This window comes from Danio rerio, chromosome 17 (assembly GCF_052040795.2).
Source record: "Danio rerio strain M-AB ecotype USA chromosome 17, GRCz13ab, whole genome shotgun sequence".
Taxonomy (NCBI): domain Eukaryota; kingdom Metazoa; phylum Chordata; class Actinopteri; order Cypriniformes; family Danionidae; genus Danio; species Danio rerio.
Genome location: NC_141037.1, coordinates 15,314,540 through 15,327,500, shown reverse-complemented (window position 1 = coordinate 15,327,500; position 12,961 = coordinate 15,314,540). Strand labels below are relative to the sequence as shown.

Below are 12,961 nucleotides of genomic sequence, written 5' to 3'. Positions count from 1 at the left end.
TAAAAGGGGCAGTTGCAAATAAATATATAATATATTTGTGGGATATTTTTTTGTATACAGTGCTCAGCATATACAGTACACCCATATTTTTTAATTCATATAGGAAGCTATATAATATTATATTTGTGCATATACATTAGATTAGTCAGTACTCAAGTCAATTATGCTTAATTATACTCAATTATGCTGAGCACTGTATACTGTAATAAAATGAATTCCATTAACAGCAATTGACCTCCTTATATTTTTGTTCCAGCTGTATATGTCAGTGGCTTCTTTTTTCTAACATTCTTTGGAATTTATTGTTTTGTGTTCAGCCTTAAATGCATATTCATGACAGTTTAGAACCATTACAGTTAAAGTGCGAGTAAAAGTAATGTTTCGGGTGAACTATTCCTTTAGGACCAGCTGATCGTATCTATTTTTGTTATAAGACTATATTTATTATTTTATTTATAATTTAATCTTTATGTATTTTTGTATGTACATATATTTTAATATGTACATGTTAATTATTGTCTTGTGTTCCACATATAAGTGTCAGTAAATTAAATGTTTTGGGTTAATTTCCATTTAGTCCACTTGAATTTAGCTATTTGTGTCATTATAATACAATACAATTTGTTATGATCAAATATTGCTATTTTATTGTATTTTTTTAATATGTACAGTTGAAGTCAGAATTATTAGCCCCCTGTTTAATTTTTCCCCAATTTCTAATTAATGGAGAGAAGAATGTTTTTAACACATTTCTAAACAGAATAGTTTTAATAACTCATTTCTATTAACAGATTTATTTTATCTTTGCCATGATAACAGTAAATAATATTTTACTAGATATTTTCAAGACACTTCTATACAACTTAAAGTGACATTTAAAGGCTTAACTAGATTAGGTTAACTAGGCAGGATAGGGTATTTAGACAAATAATGTATGACGATGGTTTGTTGTGTAGACAATCAAAAATATATACATAAAGGGGCTTATAATGACCTTAAAATGACATAAAAAATTAAAAACTGCTATAATTTTAGCCAAAATGAAACAAATAAGACTTTCTCCAGAAGAAAAAAATATTATCAGACTTACATTGAAAATTTACTTGCTCTATTACACATAATTTGGGAAATATAAAAAAAGAATAAAAAAATTCAAGGCTAATAATTCTGACTTCAACTGTACATTTCAGAATACGTATGTTGGTAATTCTTTATGTTGTTATGTTGTTTTTCTTTGTTGTACAAATAGAAAGATCCTTTTCTCTAATTTTCAATTTTCCCCCATTTAATCAAATATATTCAGTAATATTCTCAAAACAACACATTCTGAGGCAAAAAAAAAAAAGTTCCAGTAATCAGTTCTCAAAGTCGTCCTATATTGATCAGAAAAGAAATGTATTTAAAGCTATCTAAACTGACAGCTTCATTATGCTGATTTCTTGAGAAAGGATTCAGTCACTTGGAGGAAACAGTCAGCCTGAGTTTGAAGATGTGTGTCCAGATTTGTCTGTGGGCATTTGTGCTTTTAAACAGGACACTTAACCTCATCTGGTCTAGGCATAGCCTTTGCATGACACAACAGTATTTTATAACTAAGCAGCTTTAGTTATGCGGCTGGGGGGAGACCCGGGGCTAGTTAGCTACAAGGCTTGGTTTACAGAGTTCATTTTTAGGTCACAATGAAATACTATTGAACAAAATGTAACATTTGAATGCCTGTCCTCTTGGCCTACAGTAATTCATTTAACAGTGGAAACCAAAATTGGAGAACAATTGGTTCAAAAATGTGAAGTAATTTCAGTTATGGCTAAACAAAGTTGTGCTTGCAGTTGTGGCTATAACATTGTATGCTTCCTGTCAGTATTGAGACAATTAATAACCCTCCTGTGAAATTTTGTTTGTAAATATTCACTATGAATACTGTAAAAATATTTCCCCAATAATGGTCTTAGCCATGATGTCAGGACCTACCATTTGACTAGTGATGCAATTTAAAGGCTAACCAAGGTTTAGGTTTAGGTTAACTAATTGGGTAAGTCATTGGACAAAAGTAGTTTGTTCTGTAGCTAATTTAATTAAAATTCTTAAGAGGGTTAAACATATTGACCTTAAATATTTTATATAAAAAAACTAGATTTATTTCAGATAAACTAAATGAAATGAGACTTTTTCCAGAAGAAAAAATATTATTGTAAATATTGTGAAATGTACATTATCCTTTAAAAATCACATTACAAATATTAAAGGTGCTTAAAGTAAGTTTGTAAGTAATATTGCATACCTAGTTTAAAACACACACAAGTGCAGGTTGCCAGATTGACAACAACAACAGCAGTGTGCCTGACTGGCCAGCCTAAAGGCTGATTTAAGGCCTTATTTTATTCTAAATAAAAACAACGGCACACGATAGAAGGAATATTGGAGTGCAAACCGACAAATTTCAATCGTTCAGCATCTACATTTAATAATGTTAAAGAGGTTTAATAGGTAATAATTAGATTATAAACCTTACCATTTTGTTGGAGTGCAGTAAGTGCTCTATTCTGTGCTTCTGAATGATTGTATTTACATTTCTGTTTCGTCTGGTGAAAACAGCCAAACTACATATCACTGCAAATATCTTCATGTAGTGTGTTGTTAGGATACAGGGTTACGATGTAACCTGCTCACCTAATGTTTATGTTCGTAATATTGATATTATTTGCTTATTAATAACCACCTCATGTGGAACTCTGTCTGTGTCTCATTTCGGAGGCTGCTACTGTCAGTTGCGGACGCTTACTTTGAGAGCCTTCTAGACTGAATGAATGAAATACATGGTTTTCCACCAAGGCAATAGGGTACTGAAATATAATTGGCAAAACTGTCATTGGGAGAGATAAATGACCATAATAAAGAAAGACGTTCCAGCACGAATAGCTCAGTTTTAAAGCAGAATATCTGACTGCAGCATTGTTTTTTAGATAATCAAGAATGTTCACTTCAGCATGTTTCTTAAACATCTGCAAACATATTATGGTATTCTATGCTTTAGAAGAGTCAAAAACTTACATACAGCACATTTAAAAAAGAAAATAGTTTCTATTAAAAAGTCTAATTGTTTTATCTTCAACAGTATACTGTCCTGTCATCAAAAAGGTAAAAATACAAAAAAATTACCTGCACTGTACATACAAAAAAAGAGCCTGCACTGTTATTCCTGTTAGAAAAACTTCAAATGGTACAAAGCAGTGACCTCGAAATTTAGAAAATTGTTTGTGTTGTGAGTTTGATCCCCATTGTGTAAAACAATTAAAATGTGTTTTATCTGATCGTGAAAACATTTAAATTAATCTAAAACCTATAAACATAGTTAACACTGAGCAAGCTTTCATTGGCAAGATCCTAAAGCACAGCGAGAGATTTGTGAAACAGTTCTGTTATACCTGCAGTGGTCATCAGAGGCAGTAGACGATTATAGCCCTGCGCACACACGTAATGCTGACCCCCAGTCACCGATATGGTGTAATTGAACCATCCTTAGAGTGAAAATGGTCCTTAAAATCCTTGTTAATAGAAGGCCAAAGGTGCAAAGAGGGTGAGCTGATGGAGGGCAGGGGATGTGTGGAGGTTCAGGCCACCATATAGATATGAGTCTTATCTGCAGGCAGACACAATGACCTGAAACCTGAACCTATTCCAGCTTTGCTGCAGATTTGTAGTGCTTCTGCTGCCGCTGCATATTTGGAACTTTGTTCAAAAATACCTTATTTCTTGTGCATTTCATGTATTAAACTGATATTGGATTATTATGATGTTGTACATCACGGCTGTATTTGAAATAGCCCTTTCATTCACTATTCCTTATATTACCCAATATTATAGTTCTCTTAAAGGAGTTAATGTGAACGAGTGTTTCAGCATTGAGATTTGTTTGTGCTTTGCTGGTTGATAAATCCCTCAGACGGATTCGATTTTCAACTTCTTAATCAGACCCTGTGATTATTTAACCATTAGCGATCTGGCTATTAGCCCATAAATGAAGTATTTTGTTTTCTCTCATGTTTACAAATGGTAATTTAACAATGAAATCATTTATTTCGAAATTGCACCAATAGGATTCTGCTGTGGACGCCATCTTGTGGCCAGAGTAGGGTTGCACCAGCTGATCGTAAGTTCTATCTTCAACTGGAACGTAAAGTCCAGCTTAGTAATTACTAGAGCTGCATGATTCCGGCTAAAACGAGAATCGCAACTTTGCCTAAAATAAAGATCACAATTTTCTCACTATTCTGTAGATGTCATATAAAGGTTAATATGAGTGGGCTATAATTATTGTAATTCTCAAACATATGGGAAAACATCAATAGGATTTGTGTAGGGCTACTGTTGCATAAAATGCTAAATTTTGTATAGACCGAATGATGGACTTGAACAGACTTTAGATGTGTCCTGGTCATTTATGCTGATGATAATTCTGATGTTGAATTATTGTATTTGAGACATATGCTTACACAATCTGTAATTTTCTGCTTAAAAATCTGTGACTGATGTGATTTTCGCGAATACAGAGGACTGGGTGGGTATTTTTGCATTTCAGCAGGTTTTGCATACTTTTTGGGCTGGAATCAGTCAGCTACATCTACATATCATCATTTTCACTGCTAAGAGTGGTTCACACTTCCTGCGCGGCTCCCAAACGATCAGTCTGTGCCACAAACTGATTGTTATTTACAACTTAATTACGTGTTATTCATAGCCTATGCAAGTTCGGTTCACGAAAGTAGACTTAATTCACAAGTGCGCGCCCGTCCTCTCTGTGGTAGCAGCTGATGGTCAGCTCACGTCACGTGTGATTTTTCGGTCGCAAATACATCATTACATGAAGACAGAAATGACTTTTTGGCTGTTAATTATATCCTTTAAATACATGTGAGCATGTTACTCTTTCAACACCATTTGGAGGTGTACACGATGTTGCTGTCATGGACATGAGGGATATAAATTACTGAAAAACAGCTGCGGGTGAAGTATATTGATCTCAAGTGCTAGGTTTGTGATCACATCTCAGTTTTGTTCTGTTGATATGTAATTTCAAATATTCGAAACTTGAAACTGATGGGAATATGACTGGATTGTGCTCACTCTTACAGCTATTGCGAGGGCTTAAACGGAGCAGTGCTCATAACATCTAGCGAAAAAGAGAAAGACTGCTATGAAACATAACCTGTTTTGTATTTTTGGGGTTACTTTTTAGGGTAAGAGGTGTGCGAGTTATACATCTATATGTCTATCACTGTATATGTCAAAAATATCAAAAACAAAACCAACTTAACTCTGCTCTTTTTGCGCTCCTCACACAGCTTGGTCCACAATGGCATTTCTCTCCTTGGGATTTGGAAAGGGAAAAAATTACACCACCCCATCCAAACTTTTAGGATTCCAGGTATCAGATTTGCTAAATTTATATGCAAGGCTTGACAGACCTAATGTGCGTAGCCGTGGTTTCCAAACGACAATTGGTGTGTGGTGGTTTTCGGGTGTGGCTTAGCAAAGGGTCAATTTTTGATACTGCCCATCTGTTGTGGTGTTTTACTGCAGTCTTGATAAGTTGTTGAATTGTTTTAACATATTGTGTGGCACATTTAAAAAATTTGGGCACCCTTGTTCTAGCATTTTTGTCAAGTTTTTAACATTAGTATGTTTTTAATATAATTTAGCACATTACTAGTCACTATGTTTTATAAAAATAAGCTGATTTAATAATTTCTAGCATGTTAGCAGATGCATTAGACGAATACACAGTTATCGTCTTCAGCATGTCACAGCATGCTTCAGTCACAGCATGCTTCAGATTATAAATGTGACCCAGATGATTCTTTAGTTTAACTTATTAGCATGTTTTTGTGGCACATAACAGAAAATCATTGAGAAATCTCTGGGCTATAATAAAGTCATTATTTACTGTATGTATTTGTACTGTAATTTGTCCTAATATGATTAAATATGTAATTTTAGCTCTTTATGACTTTTGGAATATTCCTCTTCAGTCATCAATTCAGTCAGATGAAAAAATTTAAGCCTTTGTATAAACAAGAAGACCTAAACTACATGTGATGTCAAGCCATGTGTGAGGTACAAACAATTTTTTTGGAAAATTAGACTGGCTTTTCACCAGATACCATAAGCCCTGCTCTCCGATCCCATTTGGTCATATTAGCAGTGTATGGCTCAGATGTTTACAGCAATACCAGCTGGAATCCTCGCTGCCAGAGTCTGTCGACTTTTCAGATGCCGTCTTCACTTCAGGCAACGTTTCCAAGGTAACAGAGCTGAAGTGTGTACATCAGCGTTCAGGCTTTCAGTGCGAACTAACCAGTGTTTCTATGGGACAGCGCAAATCCAGTAGAATAAAGCAATTTATCACTGCTTAATAGAGTAATGTTCCTATTTACTAGCTCGCAGAGGAATCTGTGTCCCAGCAAATGTTTTTCAGAGACTGAACAAACAAGTACCATGATGCGTGATGGGATTTTTTTCCATTCTCATCTGCTGTACAGCAGAGGCCTGATATTTTGACAGACTTTTATGCAAATGATTTGTTTCCTTTCTGCAAGTTCTGGTATTGCTGTGAAACTCTATGAAATAAGCAAGTTCTGGTGCTGATTTCAGCAAATAGATTGAAGTGTATTACTGTATGCAGATAAATCTAGGCAAGGCAAGTTTATTTATATAGCACATTTCATTCACAAATGCAATTCAATGTGCTTTACATAAACAGGAATAAAAGTAGACAAGTAAAAGAAAAAAACAAAGAAAAAAACTGATTAAAAACAAATTAAAATGTAGTAAAGCAGGTTATAATTGAATGAAAATGAGCACAGTGCTCATTCAGTAAAGGCACCGCTAAACAGATATGTTTTCAGTCTTGATTTGAATGTGCCTAGTGTTGGAGCACATCTGATCATTTCTGGAAGCTGATTCCAGCTGCGAGGGGCGTAGCTGAAAGCGGATTCATCCTGCTGTGACTGAACTCTTGGAATTTCTAGTTTATTTGATCCTAAAGATCTGAGTGATCTGTTTGGTTTGTATTTACTGAGCATATCTGTAATGTACTGAGGTCCTAGGGCATTTAGCCGGCCGAAATAATGTTCTGCGCACCCAAAGCGAACCTTTGCCAACTCCGCAATGACATCACATTCGTCATGCGCACTCAAGCGAACTAGCAGATGCGTCGAGTATAAACCAGTCTTGAGCTGTAACTGTCTGTCTTTTGGGGTAGGCCAGTGAGGAGGCTGTTACAATAATCCACCCTGATGCTGATAAAAGCATAAACAAGTTTCTATAAGTCTTCACTGGAAACAAAGCATCTAATTCTTGCAATGTTTTTGAGGCTAAAACTATTGAGCAAAACAAAATTAAGGCATGATGTGCATTTGCTCTTTGTTCAGGTTGCTGATGCTGCTTTAATGCATTATACCGGAGCTGCTGAATTGTAGCTGACATCTTTACATGAAGTCAGAAGTATCTGTATTTTCTTCTCCTCATTCTTTATGTATTGTGCATCATCTGTTGACCTCATTGTTTGTGGCTCCATCTCTGCAAGTTACCCAACTCTTCTGAGGCAATTTAAATGGCCTATTTCATAATTCATTTATGACATTGTTGGCCCATTAAAAATGTAGAGGCCTTGTGTTTCGCTTATCTCATTCCTGCAGTTCTGTGAACTCTTTTTAGCATTCTGTGCATTTGTTCAAGTATCCTCAGGATATTGGAAAACAAACTGGCACCTCTTAGCAGCCTCATAAATGCATCTATATTTGGACAACACATGAGAATATGATTGGGAAAAATGTGTGCTTGAAAGGTTTATGAATGTTTAGAGAGGCTATATGGTGTCATTATCATCTGCAGGGACAGTTTTTTTGGTTTATATCTCTGAAACGCAATGCCACCTCACTTGCAGGTTAAGTCGCGGCTCTCTAACCTTAGCAAAATGCTGTGTGCTCTGCTGCTGATAGGATTCCTATTGGAACTACTACTCGAAATTGAACATGCGTGGATTTAAGTGCTCAATTGTGGTTAAGAATAGTGAAAAGATACCATGTGTTGCCAAGTGGAATATTTAAATGCAGTTTCTGTGTCTAACTTTTCATTTTTTTAACCACTGTTGAAGTGTGACATATCACAAGCACCACATAGAGATAAACAGAAGATTATTAAAGGTTTATAAGTAAAAAGCACTGTTTTATAATCAATATGATACTTTACTGGCGACCAGTGTAAGGAAGATAAAATTGGGGTGATATGGTCATATTTTCTTGACCTTGTAAGGACTCTGGTAGCTTCGTTTTGTACTAACTGAAGTTTAGTAATAGAGGATACTGGGAATAAACAGAGTGTTACAGTAATCTAGTCTAGAGAACATAAAAGCATGAAATAGTTTAACTGCATCGGAGATAGATGGCATGCATCGTAGCTTAGCAATATTTCTCAGATGACAGAAGGTTGTATTGTTAGAAGGTCTGTTACTGAAATCCATTGATTTCAGCTTATTGTTATGCAGGATTTGCTAATTGTGATAAATAAATAAATTCGCAAGCAAGCAAGCAAGCAGATAGATAGATAGATAGATAGATAGATAGATAGATAGATAGATAGATAGATAGATAGATAGATAGATAGATAGATAGATAGATAGATAGGTAGATAGATAGATAGATAGATGACAGACAGACAGACAGACAGACAGACAGACAGACAGACAGACAGACAGACAGACAGACAGACATTTAATAGACCCCAAATATAAATGCCTTTGCTAAAAAAAAAAAAAAAAAAAAAGCCTACTCTTGGGCTATCATGCGAAAAATCTAATAGACATTGTACGATAATCCAAAAATAGACTAGTCATCAAATTGTTAGACATTTATTAGATCACTGACAGTCCACTGATCGAAATATCATGATCAATCAATGATCACTGTCACTGACAGCCCAAATGTAGTTTTAGGCAAAACATCTATATCTAGATGTCTATTCAACTCACATATACGCAAAATAAATAAATAAAAAATAAATAAATGCACAAACTTGTTTAAATTTCTATTTTCTGTTAGACTAGGGCTGGGCGATATTGCAAAATAAATTATTATGATATGATGTTTCAAATCATTCGATATCGATAATTATTGAATATTTTTTACAATTTTAGGAATATTAGATTTTTTTTATTTAAACACTTTATTTTAATTTACCAACATTACTGGGGCAAATTGTTTTAATAGTCAAAAAAATATTTAAACTAAATATCTGATCTCTTTAAAATAAAATAAACATAAGTGTTTAAGAGACTCTTAAACTTGAAAAATAAAATGTTACAAAGTGTAGAACTAACCAACATTATTCAAATACAATTTGTTACAAATTGTGAAGTTGGATGACTATATTATCCCCTATGCTAAAAACTCTTTCAGATGGGGTGCTAATGGCTGGGATGCACAATAAAAGAAACCAAAAAGGCACTCTGGCGACATCCTTTTTATTTACAATCTCACTGAGGCTAACTACGACACTCATTTTTGCATGCTTTGTTATTCTGACCTGAATTGACAAGCTTGTGGATTCCATGACTTTGCACTCGCTCTCCCCTGGAGTCTCTCATAACTAGGCAACCATCAACCATTTTGTCAGAGAACGACAAATGGACAAATCATTTCTGCAGCTCAGATGCAAGTTTATGGAGAAAAGTAAAAACCGCTGCAGTGTTTGGGTGCGCTGTAATTGTCTGAGTTAATTAGTCTGATGTTATCACTAAAAGTGTGAAGCAGATTGGATAGTCCTACTTACATGAATTGCGATGCGCTCGTGGCATTTGGTGCACTAATCACGTACCTCCATTGAAAATGACAAACACCCTAAGCTTATCGGCACTGCTTCCAAAGCGTGCGCTCAGCAGCCACATTTATTAAAACGATAGTGCTTCATAACGAAACTACATACCGAATCTTTTTTAAATCAATATTGATAAATGTGTTTGGTCAATAGATATCGATACCGATTTTATTTCCAGCCCTATGTTTGACACAAAATAAGTTCTTTTAAAAAAATGTTGGAAACTTGTAACTTTTGACTTACATAGTATTTGTTTTTCCTACTATGAAAGTCAGTGGTTACAGGTCTTCTTTTTTGTTTTTTGTTCCAACAGAAAAAGGGAAATTATAAAAGTATGGAACATCTTAAAGTAGAGTAATTGGTGAATAAATTAAAAACTATCCCTTTAAGAATTAATTCAGCTTCCTTGTTTGTGCTTGTTTATACTGCAGAATGAAACCTGTGCTACCTCACATTTGTTCATAATAATCAGCTAATATTAACACTATCATTTGTATTATGACCGTTTGAAACGAAACACTTTTCTGAAACCTCTCCAAGAACCTTTGACAAGGGTATACTGTTCTGAGACATGAAAAAGCAAATGCCAATTTATTGTGAAAGCAACAACTGCTGAAAGCGCAGAGATCGTTTGCCGTGGCCTTTTGAGAAAACAACAGGACGAGATGCTGCTTTAACAGAATTAAGTGAAAAAAGACCTTGGACCTGTTGTCTGCGGAGGATGTCACCTTAAACGCTCTGGGAAATAAAGCCATGATGAAAGGCCGGGAGTCAGTATGTCATCGCAGCCAAGAATGTCTTCACAATTCGTCAGTGGCTTGCTTGCAGAGTTAATTAAAAAAAGCTTTGCGTTTCTTACCTCCTTCATGTGCGGAGGACAAAATGTCAAGGGCTCGTTTACGAGGAAAAAAATAAAACCGACTTTTGCACTGTGTGCTGTTATCCTGACCATTAACTGCTACCGAAGCACTCAGAGATCTCTGACTCATGTCTAATGCTTTTCCTGACACTTTCATCTCCATCCTGTGCTGATCTTTGAGAATATGAAAATAGACTCAAAATAATAATAATAATAAATGTCGCTGCTAACTATACTGTTAATCTGCAGAGCTTTATTTGCACTCTTGACTCTTAAAAAGAAAGTTTCTTACAGACGTCATCGAACAGCGGTCATCAACACGTCGCTCGTAAGCTACTTCTAGCATGTGCCATGATTACAAATAACCCAAGACATACAGTAAGTTGATCTAATGTAGACAGGCGTTCCTCCCACTCCAGTTACTATTTAGTTTAAAATATCATATCAGTGATAAACTATCTGGCTATTTATTTCTGAAATGTGCAGAAACAACAGAACAAAATCATGACCTCTTCAGCAGAATGATTGGCCTTAGTAGTGCTTCTTGACCCTGTTTTTCTCTATCCTGCGAGCTTTGGCTCCAATGCCAAAAAGCTGATGGAATGAGGAGGCTGGAACTGGTGAATGATCAGCAACTGTTTTCAATACACAAAATGTATATATGTATATATTTATGTTTTATAAAGAACTATAAACTTTCATTCAAATTTAAAAGGTAGCATAGAAAAAACAAGGGTGTTTGACAAAGCTTGGATTTTTGTAATTTTTTTAATAATGATTTAATACATTATACAAGAGGTTTAACTCATTTGAAAAATTTTGTGATCGTGATATGATTAGCTCACAGCCACTTTCAGTTTTGTGCTACTGAAATCTATTTAGTTGGTGATTTTGTAAATGCCCACATTCTGAAAGAATAGCAAAATAATCTATCAAAAACAACTATGATCAGTTTGCATCCATTTATTTACATTAACTTACTGCTTCCATGGAATCTTAGCTTTTTGGAGAATTCAATAACAACAAAACCACAGATTACCACAGAATTCATCCTACATTTAATAACACCGACAACTTGGTGGTCCTTTTATCACATCTGATCAAATATCACACAAAAATGCATGCAAATTACAAATAAAGCTTCTTCACAGAATGCCAGTAGATAACTTGTATTTTTTAAGACTAACAGAAATGACTGAAAGTGGTTTATTAAACCAAGATAGAGGAAGAATGCATGTTTAAAGTGCATGGATTGTGTTTTTTAGAGTTGCTGGAACAACAACACAGACATCAAGATGGCCGTTTGGAAGCAGATCAGAACGAAGGCTGGAAGCAGATCGCATTTGGATTTAGTTCGGAGGAAAAAACAACACCGTGTCATCAAGCACACTGCATCACATCGCACTTAATACAATTACGGCCCACTCAATGCGTTTCCTAATGTAAAGCAAAATTTGTTTAGACATCACCCACACAAACTCCCAGCCTCTGTTTATGAAACCTTATTCAATATAACTGCTATATGCATTATTAAAACGATCCTTCACCTTCATGTTAACGAGAAGGTAATTTTGTTCCTGGAAAGACGGAAGTGCTGCGAAACTTTCCAGAACTATAATACTGTGACTTGCAAGTGGATCTGTGTAATTGGGCTGTGATTAGAGGAGATAGAGGGAAATCCAATTAAAGTGCATTGGCTTAGTGTTTCCTGGGGAGAAGAGCTTTCAGACATGGCCTCTGTTCAGCTACGCAAAGGCAAGCTGGGCACAAAAGTGAATGTGTTGGAATTATGACCTCAGTAGACTACAGAGATTAAATGTAGTTTTATTCAAAATATGACGTGTTACACACATACAATCCATCCATCCATCCGTCCCATCTGTATCCATCCTTCCATCCATCCATTCATTTCATATCCATCCCAATCCATCCATCTCCATCTATTTATTCCATTTTCATCCGAATCCAGCCATTCATTTCATTTTAGTCCATCCGTCTGTCCCATATCCATCCCAATCCATCTCCATCTATTGATTTCATATCTATCCTAATCCATCCATTTAGTCCATATCCATCCCAATACATCCATTTTTTCCATTTCCATCCATCTATTTATTCCATCCATCCATCCATCCTTCCATCCAATCATTCCATATCCATTCTAATCTATCTATTCATTCCATATCCATCCCTATTCATCATTCGTTCCATATCCATCCCAATCCATCT

The 12,961-nt window shown here is 35.2% G+C and overlaps 1 long non-coding RNA gene across 5 annotated transcripts in view; it reads left to right on the top strand.

Moving 5' to 3' along the window:
* LOC147833033 (uncharacterized) overlaps nucleotides 1-12,961 on the top strand; it is a 219,557-nt gene that overhangs the window by 56,118 nt on the left and 150,478 nt on the right. The window contains exon 3 of one of the 5 annotated variants that reach the window (XR_015513165.1): nucleotides 5,343-5,425. The exons of the other annotated variants lie outside the window; for them this stretch is intronic. This is a non-coding gene — a long non-coding RNA (uncharacterized LOC147833033). The remainder of the gene's footprint in view (nucleotides 1-5,342; nucleotides 5,426-12,961) is intronic. 5 annotated transcript variants of the gene reach the window in all.